General features: G+C 33.0%; 1 protein-coding gene across 3 annotated transcripts in view; it reads right to left on the bottom strand.

Annotated features, from left to right (window-relative positions):
* Positions 1-12,605, bottom strand: part of CENPK (centromere protein K) — a 38,076-nt gene that overhangs the window by 13,847 nt on the left and 11,624 nt on the right. The gene's annotated exons all lie outside the window — the stretch shown is intronic.

Here is a 12,605-nt window from a genome sequence, read left to right on the forward strand (position 1 = left end):
ATCAGAATTGATCATCGTATAATCTTGTTGCCATGTATAGTGATCTCATGGTTTTGCTTATTTCATTACCATCAATTCATGTAAGTCTCTCCAAGGTGCTCTGAAATCATCCTGCTGGTCATTTCTTACAGAACAATAATATTTCATAACATTCATATACCATTCTCCAATTGATGGGCATCCATTCAATTTCTAGTTTCTAGTCACTACAAAAATGGTTGCCACAAACATTTTTGCACATGTGGGTTCCTTTCCCTTCTTTAAGATCTTTTTGGGATATAAGCCTAGTAGAAACACTGCTGGATCAAAGGGTATGTACAGTTTGATAACTTTTTGAGCGTAGTTCCAAATTGCTCTCCAGAATGGTTGGATTCATTCACAATTCCACCAACAATGTATCAGTGTTCCAGTTTTCTCACATCTCCTCCAACATTCATCATTATCTTTTCCTGTCATCTTAATCAATCTGAGAGTTGTGTAGCAGTATCTCAGAGTTGTTTTAATTTGCATTTATCTGATCAATAATGATTTGGAGTACCTTTTCATATGACTAGAAATAGTTTCAATTTCTTCATCTGAAAATCATCTTTTCATATTCTTTGACCATTTGTCAATTGTAAAATGGCTTGATTTCTTATAAATTTGAGTCAATTCTCTATATATTTTGGAAATGGGGCCTTTATCAGAACCTTTGAATCTTAAAATGTTTTCCCCGTTTACTGCTTCTCTTCTAATCTTGTCTGCATTAGTTTTGTTTCTGGAAAAGCTTTAACTTTAATATAATCAAAATTTTTCTATTTTATAATGAATAATGATCTCTAGTTCTTCTTTGGTAACAAATTCTTTCCTCCTCCACAGGTCTGAGAAGTAAACTATACTATGGTTCTTCCAATTTATAATCACATTCTTTATGTTCAGATCAAGAACCCACTTTGACCTTATCTTGGTATACAGTTTTAAGTGTGAGTCAATACCTAGTTTCTGCCACATTAGTTTCCAATTTTCCCAACAGTTTTTGTCAAATAGTGAGTTCTTATCCCAAAAGCTGGGGTCCTTGGGTTTGTCAAACACTAGATTGCTATAGTTATTGACTATTTTGTCCTATGAACCTAACCTATTCCACTGATCAACTAGTCTATTTCTTAGCCAGTACCATATGGTTTTGATGACCTTTGCTTTATAATATAGTCTTAGATTTGCTACAGTTAGGTCACCTTCATTTGATTTTTCATTAGTTCCCTTGAAATTCTTGACCTTTTGTTCTTCCAGATGAATTTTGTTATTTTTTCTAAGTCAATAAAATAAGTTTCTTGGGAGTTTGATTGGTATTGCACTAAATAATTTTTTAGTTTAGGTAGTATTGTCATCTTTATTATATTCACTCGACCTATCCAGGAGCACTTAATAGTTTTCCAATTGTTTAGATCTGACTTTATTTGTGGGGAAAGTGTTTTGTAGTTTTGCTCATATAGTTTCTGACTTTCTCTTGGCAGATAGATTCCCAAATATTTTATACTATCAGCAGTTATTTTAAATGGAATTGCTCTTTGTATCTCTTGCTATTGGATTTTGTTAGTGCTGTATAAAAATACTGATTTATGTGGATTTTGTACCCTGAAACTTTGCTAAAGTTGTGGATTATTTCTAATAGAGAACCCCAGAGAATCTACTAAAAAGCTAAGTATACTATCATATCATCTGCAAAGAGCGATAATTTGGTTTCCTTATTACCTACTCTAATTCCTTTCATCTTTTTTCATCTCTTATTGCCAAAACCAGCATTTCTAATACAATATTGAATAGTAATGGTGAGAGTGGGCAACCTTTTTTCATTCCTGATCTTATTGGGAATGGTTCCAATTTATACCCATTACATATGATGCTTACTGATGGTTTTAATTAAGATGCTACTATTTTAAGGAAAAGTCCATTTATTCCTATACTCTCTAGTGTTTTTAATAGGAATGGGTGTTGGATTTTAGCAAATGCTTTTTCTGCATCTCTTGAGATGATATGATTTTTGTTAATTTGGTTACTGATATAGTCAATTATGCTAATAGTTTTCCTAATATTGAACCAGTCCTGCATTCCTGGTATAAATCCTACTTGGTCATGGTATATTATTCTGGGGATGATTTTCTGTAATCTTTTTGCTAATATTTTATTTAAGATTTTTGCATCAATATTCATTAGGGAGATTGGTCTATAATTTTCTTTCTCTGTTTTCATTCTACTTGATTTAGGTATTAGTACCATGTCTGTGTCATAAAAGGAATTTGGTAGGACTCCTTCATTCCCTATTTTTTCAAATAGTTTATTTATATAGTATTGGGCTTAATTGTTCTTTAAATGTTTGGTAGAATTCACATGTAAATCCATGTGATCCTGGGGATTTTTTCTTTTTTTGGGGGGGAGGGGAATTTTTTCTTAAGGAGTTGATTAATAACTTGTTCTACTTCTTTTTTCTGAAATGGGACTATTTAAGCAATTTACTTCCTCCTCTGTTAATCTGGGCAAGTTATATTTTTGTAGGTATTATCCATTTCACTTAGCTTATCAAATTTATTGGCATAAAGTTGGGCAAAGTAACTCCTGATTATTGCTCTAATTTCCTCTTCATTAGTGGAAAGTTCTCCCTTTCCATTTTTAAGACTTACAATTTGAATTTCCTCTTTCCTTTTTCTAATCAAATTTACCAAAGGTTTATCTATTTTGTTGGTTTTTTTCATAAAACCAACTCTTAGTGTTTTTAATTAATTCAATAGTTTTTTTTTTTACTTTCAATTTTATTAATCTCTCCTTTTATTTTTAGAATTTCAAGTTTAGTATTTGATTGGGGGGTTTTAATTTGCTCTCATTCTAGCTTTTTTTAGTTGCAAGCCCAATTCATTGATCTTCTCTTTATTTTATGTGAGTAAGCCTCTAGAGATATAAAATTTCCCCTTATTACCGCTTTGGCTGCATCCCACAAATTTTGGTATGTTCTCTCATTATTGTCATTCTCTTGGATGAAATTTTTGTTTCTATGATTTGCTGCTTCATCCATTCATTCTTTAGGATGAGATTATTTAGTTTCCAATTACCTTTTGATATATTTTCCCCTGGCTTTTTATTGAATGTAGTTTTTATTGCATCGTGATCTGAAAGAATACATTTAGTACTTCTGTCTTTCTGCAATAGATTCTGAGGTCTTTATGTTCTAATATATGGTCAATTTTTGTATAGGTTCCATGAACTGCCGAGAAGAAAGTATACTCCTTTCTGTCTCCATTCAGTTTTCTCCAAAGATCTATAGATAATATTTAACTTTTCTAGTATTCTTTTTACCTCCTTAACTTCTTTCATATTTATTTTGTGGTTTGATTTATCTAGTTCTGAGAGTGCAAGGTTGAGATCTCCCACTATTACAGTTTTGCTGTCTATTTCTTCTTGCAACTCTCTTAACTTCCTTTAGGAAGTTAGATGCTATATACCACTTGGTGCATATATGTTTAGTATTGATATTGCTTCATTATCTATGCTACCCTTTAGCAAGATATAGTTTCCTTCCTAATTTCTTTTAATCAGGTCAATTTTTGGTTTTGCTTGATCTGAGATATCAGGATGGCTACCCCTGCTTTTTTTTCTTCACCTGAAGTATAATAGATTCTGCTCCAGCCTTTTACCTTTATTCTGTATGTATCACCCTGCTTTAAATGTGTTTCCAGTAAACAACATATTGTAGGATTCTGGCTTTTAATCCAGTCTGCTATCCGCCTCTGCTTTATGGGAGAGTTCACCCCATTTACGTCTATGGTTAAAACAACTAATTCTGTATTTCCTGCCATCTTATTATCCCCAGATTATACTTTTCTCTTTCCTTTTCCCTCTTATCCCCCTCCCCAGTATTTAACTTATGGGCACCACTTGCCTCAAGTAGCCCTCCCCCTTAGAGCTCCTCCCCCTTATACCTTTTCCCTACTATTTCTGTATTCCTTTCTATTTACCCCTTTCCTTTTTGCTTTTCCCCTCCCACTTTTCAATAAGGTAAGAGAAGTTTCTCTGTAAAACAAATATCTCTAATAGTTTCTCTTTGAGCCAAGTCTGATGAGAGTAAGGTTCACACAATGTTCATCCCTGTCCCTTCTTTCCCTCAGATACAACAGGTTTCCTTTGCCTCTTTGTGGGATGTGATTTCCCTCTTTTTACCTCCACTTTTCCCTTTTTCTCATATAATCCCCTTTCCACCTCTAGTTCCTTTTTAATATTATAATAGTAAAATCAAATTATACATGCACTCTCTATGTATACCCATAACAGAAATACAGTTCTCAAAAGTTTTTTTTGCCTTTTTATGCTTCTCAAGTCCTTTATTTGGAGGTCAAATTTTTTGTTTAGCTCTGGTTTTTTTCATAATAAATGGAATTCACCTATTTCATTGAATGCCCATCTTCTTCCCTGGAAGAAAATGCTCAGTTTAATGGGGTAGTTTATTCTTGGCTGCATTCCAAGTTCCTTTGCCTTTTGGAATATCAGATTCCAGGCCCTTCGATCCTTTAAGGTGGAAGCTGCTAGATCCTGGATAATCCTTATTATGGCTCCTCAGTATTTGAATTTTTTTTTCTGGCTGTTTATATTATTTTTTCCTTGGTATGATAATTCTGAAATTTAGCCACAATATTCCTTGGAGTTTTAATTTGGGGGTCTCTTTCAGGAGGTGTTAAATGAATTCTTTCAATGGCTATTTTACCTTCTGATTTTATGACATCTGGGCAGTTCTCTTTGATGATTTCCTGAAAAATAGTGCCTAGATTCTTTTTTTCATTTTGATTTTCAGGAGTCCAATAATCCTTAGATTATCTTTCCTAGATCTATTTTCCAAGTCTGTTGTTTTCCCAAGTAGATATTTAATATTTTTTCTATTTTTTCATTTTTTTGGTTTTGCTTGATTGATTCTTGATGTCTCATCTAGTCATTCATTTCCATTTATTCAGTTCTCTTTATTTTTTTACTTCTTTTTGTATTTGTCCAATTGAGTTTTAAAATGAGTTGTTTTGTTCTATGGAATTTTCCATTTCACAAAATTTTTTTAAGAAGTTATTTTCTTTTTCCAGTTCATAAATTCTGTTTTCCTGGGAGTTCTTTAACTTTTCCAGTTCACATATTCTGTTTTTCAGAGTTTTTTCTTTTTCCAATCTATCTTTTAATGAGTATATGCTTTTGTCCAAATCCTCTTGCAAAGTTTTCCTTTCCTTTCCCCATTTTTCTTGTAGCTCTCTTTTAAGATCTTTTTTAATTTCTTCCAGAAGAGCCTTGTATGTGGGGGACCAGATCATATCCATCTCTGGATCTAGAGACAAAATGTCTTTAGTCTCCTCAGGGTTTGAAATCTGTTCTTCTCTTTCACTATAGAAGCCATCTATAAACAAGCTGTTAGAGCTTGCTTTGCCTTTTTACTCATTTAAAAAAAAAAAAAAAGTTGGCATCTGCTTTTAGGGCATGGAAGTTCTAAGCTTCCTTTACAGACACTCAGAAGTGGCCACAGCTGCACTGGAATCATGCTGAGTCACTTTTGTTGAGGGCAGTAGGAGAGCTCAGAAAGAAGTACATGTCCTCTCCACCATCTTGGCTCCACCCCAACTAATGCTACTTTAAAAAGAGGATAGGAAAAGGAATTGGAGTTGTAATTTTACTGCTATAGGGAACTCCTAGGTGAAATATTCTTACCAATTCAAGTCAGCACTTCCTCTATAATTTAGTGGTAGAAAAAGTTGCCTAGAACACAGAGAGTAAAGTCAGAATGTGTAAGAGGTGGCTCTTGAAAGAAGGCCTTTCTATTTATAAGGCTAGCTCTCATAAAATAAACAACAAAAAAGTACCTAAAAGAGTTTTTCTCAGTGTCATAAAATTTTACCTTTACTCTACAAAGTCACCATAGCCCCGGAAACAGTATACTGAAATAGTTTTTAACTATTTAATTTTTTAATCTCAATTACATGCAAAGAAAAAATTTTAATACTTTAAAAAAATTTTTTGAGTTCCATTTTCTTTCCTTTTATTTCCTTTCTTAAGGCAAGAACTTTGATATAGATTGCATATGTACAACCATGCAAAACATTTCCATATTGCAAAAGAAAAATGCAGACTAAAAATCCTTAATAATAATTAAAACTTCAAAATATACTTCAATCTGCATTCAGATTCCATCATTTTTTTTTCCTCCTCTGGAAGGGGATAGCACTTTTCATTATGTTCTTCAGAACTGTCTTAAATCACTGAATTCAAGAAGTCATTTACAAATGCTCACCACACAATATTGGTTATTGTATACAAAGTTCTTTTGCTCACTTCTCTTTTCATCAGTTAATGTTAAGTCTTTTCAGGCTTTTCTAAAACCATCCTGCTCACTTATTTTTTACAGCACATTAGTATTCCATCACAAACATACCACAACTCTTTTAGCCATTCTCCAATTGATGGGCATTCCCTTAATTTCCAATCCTTTGCCACCATAAAATGAGCTGATAAAATTATTTTTAAACATTGTAAGTCCTTCTCTTCTCTTTAGGGGATATGGACTCAATAATTATATTGCTGGGTCAAAGGGTATACATAGTTTTATAGTCCTTTGGGCACAGTTCCAAATTGCTGTTCAGAATGGTTGGATCAGTTTGAAATAGATCTATAGTGAAGGGACCCATTGTACTAGTATTTGGGTAGCATTTTTCTTTCTATTGAGAGGGCCTCAACTCTATGAAAAATAATAAGTTGTAAAAATAAAACTCCTGACATGAGTTTGTCTAAATTTTGCCTGATAACATTTTTAAGATGAAGTAATTAATGGGCAAGAGATGTCTTTTTATATCTTAGAATATTTTAATGAGGAAGAAACCAAGAAACTAAAGGTATTTTCACACAAATTCAAAGTGTAATGGTTTAAATTCCCAGGGAATGCTTGTACAGGATTTCCAAACTTCAGGAGCTCTCTACAAGAGAGCATTTTCCTCATTACAGGAAAAGAATTCATGTCAATAGGAATTATTTAGAAGCAAAATCTTGAAAGATTTCATGCCCAAAATAAAAATATGCATGGGGCAGTCTTTGTATGGCTGCTGGATTGTGTTCTTGGGTAGACTTTCCAAATGGGGCAATTACTGGCCGGATTTGGGGTTTTGACAGAGTTACTTTTGGAATTTGTGATCTGAATTTCTAACCTGTCAGGATGGTCATTATGAAGGAAGCTGGCAAATTCACAGGTAGACTGGCAAATCTACTGAGGGAGAGTGCCAAAGTAGAAACAATTATATAAGTTGTCGCCAAAATAAGTTGCCAAGAATAATAAAAATAAAATAGCAGGACAAAAAGGATTTATAATATAAATTGTTTTTGAATTTAAATTCTAAACTCACTGTGCTTTGATAGTGTCATGCACTTAGTAGGCATTAAATGAATGTTAGATTGGAAAAAAGAAAAGTCAAGCCTTAATTATTCATGACAATAAAAGGAAAACAAACAGGTTAGAAGAATATTTAAAATCTCATTTTAACAGACTAGAAGCTTCACAGGAACTTTCCTCAATATATAATAATCATGACCCTCCCCCTCCTTTGCTGTCCTAATATGTACATTCTCCTTTTTTGCTATATCTAAACATCAGTTTGTTTGATATAAGATTTTAAAGTTTCACATCATTACTGCTGTTCTTAGATTGTAAACTCTCAGAGGACAGCAAGTTCACTCTATTAAACTTTATTTTATTAAACTATCATTACTCTATTAATCTTATTTTGTAAATAAATGAATGAATGAAAAACATTTATGCAAAACCCTGCAAGTTGGAGTTACAAACAGAAAAGTAGATTTGGTTCCTGTTCTTACATCCTAAGGGGGAAACACTACATATCAGCAATAAGTTAAATAGAAATATTCCAGGGTTCTTAGGATGTTTAAAAGAGATAGTAAACCCTCTTTTTATGCCATTTCTAGTGGCAAAAACATGTTTCTAATGCTGAGATATTTGATGGTATCAAGGGCTTTCTTTTGTAGATCTTTAGTAACTATTGTTCCTGAGGAGGTTCTGTGGGTTCTAACACCTGCAGATACAGACGATAGGTCTTCTCTCCATGGGGGATGTTTCTCAATTTGATGGCTTTGGAGGCTGGGCTAGAAGCAGAACTTGTGGTTGGGATGAAAAGTATGATGTCCTTCTCAAGGTTCCTTAGCTTATTTTTCCATGGGTAGAATCTAGTCATTGGTTGGGCTACTGACAAGTAACGCAACTTCATAGTGACTGCTCAATAATGTTGGAGAACCTGGACTAGAAGCACGGCAAATAGCCTGGGGAGCATATAAAACTGTACCTAGGCCTCTTATACTTTGCAAAATACATAGCCTATGAGCAGCAAACCATGTATGTGTCCCTATACCAGTCTTGGTTTGCATAAAACCAAAGTAACTATAGTTAATATTATTTTTCTATGTGTACTTAAAAATCTTCTGATTTATTTTGATGGGGCTATAACTTTAAAGATAAGGAAGGGTATTGCCTTCTAGCAGTGCAGATAACAATCTATACATGTTTTCTCATTCATATCCTCCCATAAATGCAAAAAAGAGTCTTCCTAAGTTTTCCGAGGGCCTCCTTCTGGATCTCTTGATATAGATAAAAATGCAGCTGTCCAATTACTACTAATTTTGTCACTTAAGCAACCCATCTCTTTTTCTGGTCACATATCTCTCTACTGCCATCTTTTTGTGCTGCTGTGCCCCCAGAATTCTTCATTGTTTTAATATGTTGTAGAACACCATGTGTCTCTCTCCACTGAAGGACAATTCCACAATTCTGCCATAGAGCATAAACAGAATAATATTGATAGTAAAAATATAGATCTTTTCTCAGGAAGTAGGTTAGAATCACTAAAACAGCATCGTGTAAAATCCCAAAGGCTCTTTCTCCTATTCAATTCTGGGCCTGGTTCATCTAAAAAGGATGTCCAAAATATGTATTGATGGGCCAATTGTACAGACTGCCCAATCAAATACTTAACCATAGTGGGTAACAGACATTCTTTATCTATTATTCCCTGTGGACAGTTAAGATGAATTATTTTGAGAATGGATCTCATTTAAGAGGCTTTATAATGCTCTGGTGCTTTATGCATAATATCATTTAAAACAAAGAGTTATCTGGAGAACTTCATCATTTATAAGAAATTCTTCTATTTAAAGTCTGTGCTAGACATCCTCCAAGAAACATCTCCATATTTAATGTTTTGCTTGATATTATCAGAGAGTCTAACAAGGCTATCTCTACTGATAAACCTTTCAAGGAATTTTGTACAATTTTGACATTTGCAGAGGAGATAACATAGTAAGAAGATGGCAATTTGCTTATCAAATGAAATGCTTTTTTTATAGTCAAAAATCAATAAGCACAATGAGATTGTAGTCGGCAACTTTTTCTCAACTATAATTTTAAAGATGTAATCTGTTGTAGAAAAAGCTTTTTGAAAGCCTATTTATTCTTTCTTTTATAATAATCAACAATTCCCTCCTTGCTTGTAAAGAATACTCAAAAATTTTATAGCGAGGGAAAAGTAGCCATACAGATTAATAGTTGAGACCTTTTTGGTTGCCTTTTAGTTGCAGCAGTAGTCTGAAATTTTTTTTCCCCAAGTATTTGGAATTCTAATCTCTTTCAGATGGATGTTCAAGTCTTTATCTTTAACTAGCACAGACCTAAATCTTGATTGCCCTTCCCATCTTTATGTTCTATAATGCTAGTTTCTACTTCATCATTCAGCAAATCAGAGATTGTAATAGTAGAGTCTAAGTATAGTAACTCCACTATCATTAATGAAGAAGAGTTTGCTAACAAAATCTTAATAGATATTTTCCGATTTTTATTTGCTTATTATCCTTCCAGTTTTGTATTTAGGATGACTGCTTTATCTGGAATCTCACCATTCTTTCAGTAAACTTATTTTGCCCTCTACTGCTTTTTACTATTTTATAAGAGAATACTGCTGAAAATTTTATTCCATCCTCCTCTACAAGGTTTTATAAATGAAAATCTATCTTCACTTCCCAAGGAAAACCAATTGTTTCTTGGCTGAAGTGTTATTTCTAGATTTATTTTTTTTTTGGTCTCACCATTGTGGTAACTAATTTTATTTGGTTACATTTCTTCGACAGATGTAATTACATTGATGTCTGTTCTTTTTCAAGGAGATTTCATTTTGGAGATAATGGTCTTGAGGTCTACAAAATATGAAAAATGTATACTTCAAAAAATAAATTTTCTATTTTAAACTAAATTAATTCAATATTGCTTTGTCATAACAGTTCTCTGGATAGATGAGAAACTATCATCTTCATTGCACTACAGAATATATTTGGGGCAACAAATTCCAACCCTTCTAAATTAAATCAATTACAAAGAGAAAAACTGGAGAATCCCTTCAGGTACAAGATGCTTGACTTTCCTTGTATCTGATGAGGTGTTGCATGACTCCATTGGAATATGGGAGTATTAACTTCTTGCCTACTTTGTAAAGCATTGCCTCACCAGATTAATTTATGAAGGAAAACTCAATAGGAATTTCTACAAATCAGAAGCTCTTATTTTAAAGCTTTCTTTGTCCTTGACAGACTAGAAATTCATATCAATGGCAGCTAACCACTAGAAAATTACAGCCCACAGGACCATTAGGAGTCATTCAGGAAAAGTATGGTCTCAATTCTTACTTTGTATTATAAATTTTTAAAAAGGTGAAAAAAATTAGAGGCTCAAAATGAATTCATAATCTACTCAACACTCCATTGCCATGAAATACAAAATAGTAATGATTACTATTAAGAAAATAACCTTTTCTGTAATGATGTACATAATCTATTAGTTATGCTACAATTTTAATTATATGTAATTTGAGCTACAATTGAAATATATAACTTTAAAACTTAAAGGAACTTTAGAAATCAGGAAAATGTGTGGAAAAAAACCCAAAACACCAAGCTTTGTTTATTTCATTTAGTGATTTGTACCTCCTTCTTTTTTGGATTTAGAGATCTTGTTCCAAAAATGAGATACCAAAAAAATAGCTTGAGCTGTTTCCACTAGAAAATCAGGGGACCAAATTATATGATCTTTGCAGTTACTTTCAGTTCTATTTTATGAAGTTAAAAGCTCATAGGGAAAAAAAAAAATTTAAAAAGTAGAAAATCAACTTGATTTTAGATACAGAAAATGATCCATATATATGTACATGTATATATGTGTGATTGTGTATACATACACACACACAAATGTTTTAGATCTACATATATTACATTTAGATAAAAAGAGGGGAGAGGGCAGAGATTGAGTCAAACAGTAAGGCACAGAAAGAACAGCAAAGTCACAGAAAGACATTTTCATAAAATGCTACATTATTTTCACGAATACATAGATTTATATGTGTGTATACACATATAAACACATACACACACACACACATTTTAAAATGGGATATCATCTCTTGGCACTTGCCCATAATCCAAATAAAATAAAAGACTGTCTATTTTTTTCACATCATATATTCCTTTTTTGACTAAGGAGTAGGTGAATTAAACTATTTTTCTCTTATTCAGGAGGCCCTGGATTATTCTTTATTTAAAATGAAAATAATGGTGCTTTAGCTTAATTTAAAGGACAGTGATAATGTCTAGTCATTCTCTTGTGATCATCAGTTCTGTATTCTCATACAATGTGGATATCCTATCCAATGATGCAGATTAAAATCCATTTAAGCCTGTTCATCCTATGTGATTTTTGTCCCTAGTTTCCAATAAGTTCATCATAAAGGATTCACTAACATGAAGAGTTCAAGAGTTCATTCCCCTCATGACACAGATATCAATTCAGCATATATTATGTCTGTTGGTTATCCATTGCTCTCCCTCATAAGTAGCTCATTTTTTTATCATATCTTTTGATAACACTCTTTACATCAATTCCTTCTCATAATTTCTTTATTGTAATGAAATGCAGCTCATTCATATCCAACATGCATATCTGATATCCCTTGGGTAATTCTCAACTTCAATTTTTCAGTAACTGTGACAGCCACATAATATTGCTGAAAAATACTGGTGCTAAAAAGATAGTCCTTTGTTTCAGGGGAAGATCTGGGGTCATTGTGGTTGTTGTTCAATCATGTCTGTCTCTTCATGACCCCATGATTCCATTTGGGGTTTTCTTGGCAAAAGCACTAAAGGAATTTTTCCTTCTTTATTTCCTTCTGGAGTCATTTAAACAATTTAAATTTCCCAAGCCAGTCTAGCTTAGTTTTTTCTACTTTTTTAAATTATGGGCCCACCTCTCTGTCTATATGCAACAGTACCTCTCTAGGATGTTGTGGGTCCGTTGAACAAACTCTACAGATTGCCCATACAATGAATATCATAGGTTGAACAATAGTCAATTTTTAAACACTTAGTTTTTAAGAGTGCATAAGTAAGGCAAATCCTCTGTAGCATGATTAGAAGTCTCGTTTAGGAAATTCCATGATACTCTAGTGCTTGATACAATTGTCACAATGTCACCTACAAACAGAAGCACCTGAACGACCTTAACATATCCTTCTACT

Source organism: Sarcophilus harrisii, chromosome 1 (genome assembly GCF_902635505.1).
Source record: "Sarcophilus harrisii chromosome 1, mSarHar1.11, whole genome shotgun sequence".
NCBI lineage: Eukaryota > Metazoa > Chordata > Mammalia > Dasyuromorphia > Dasyuridae > Sarcophilus > Sarcophilus harrisii.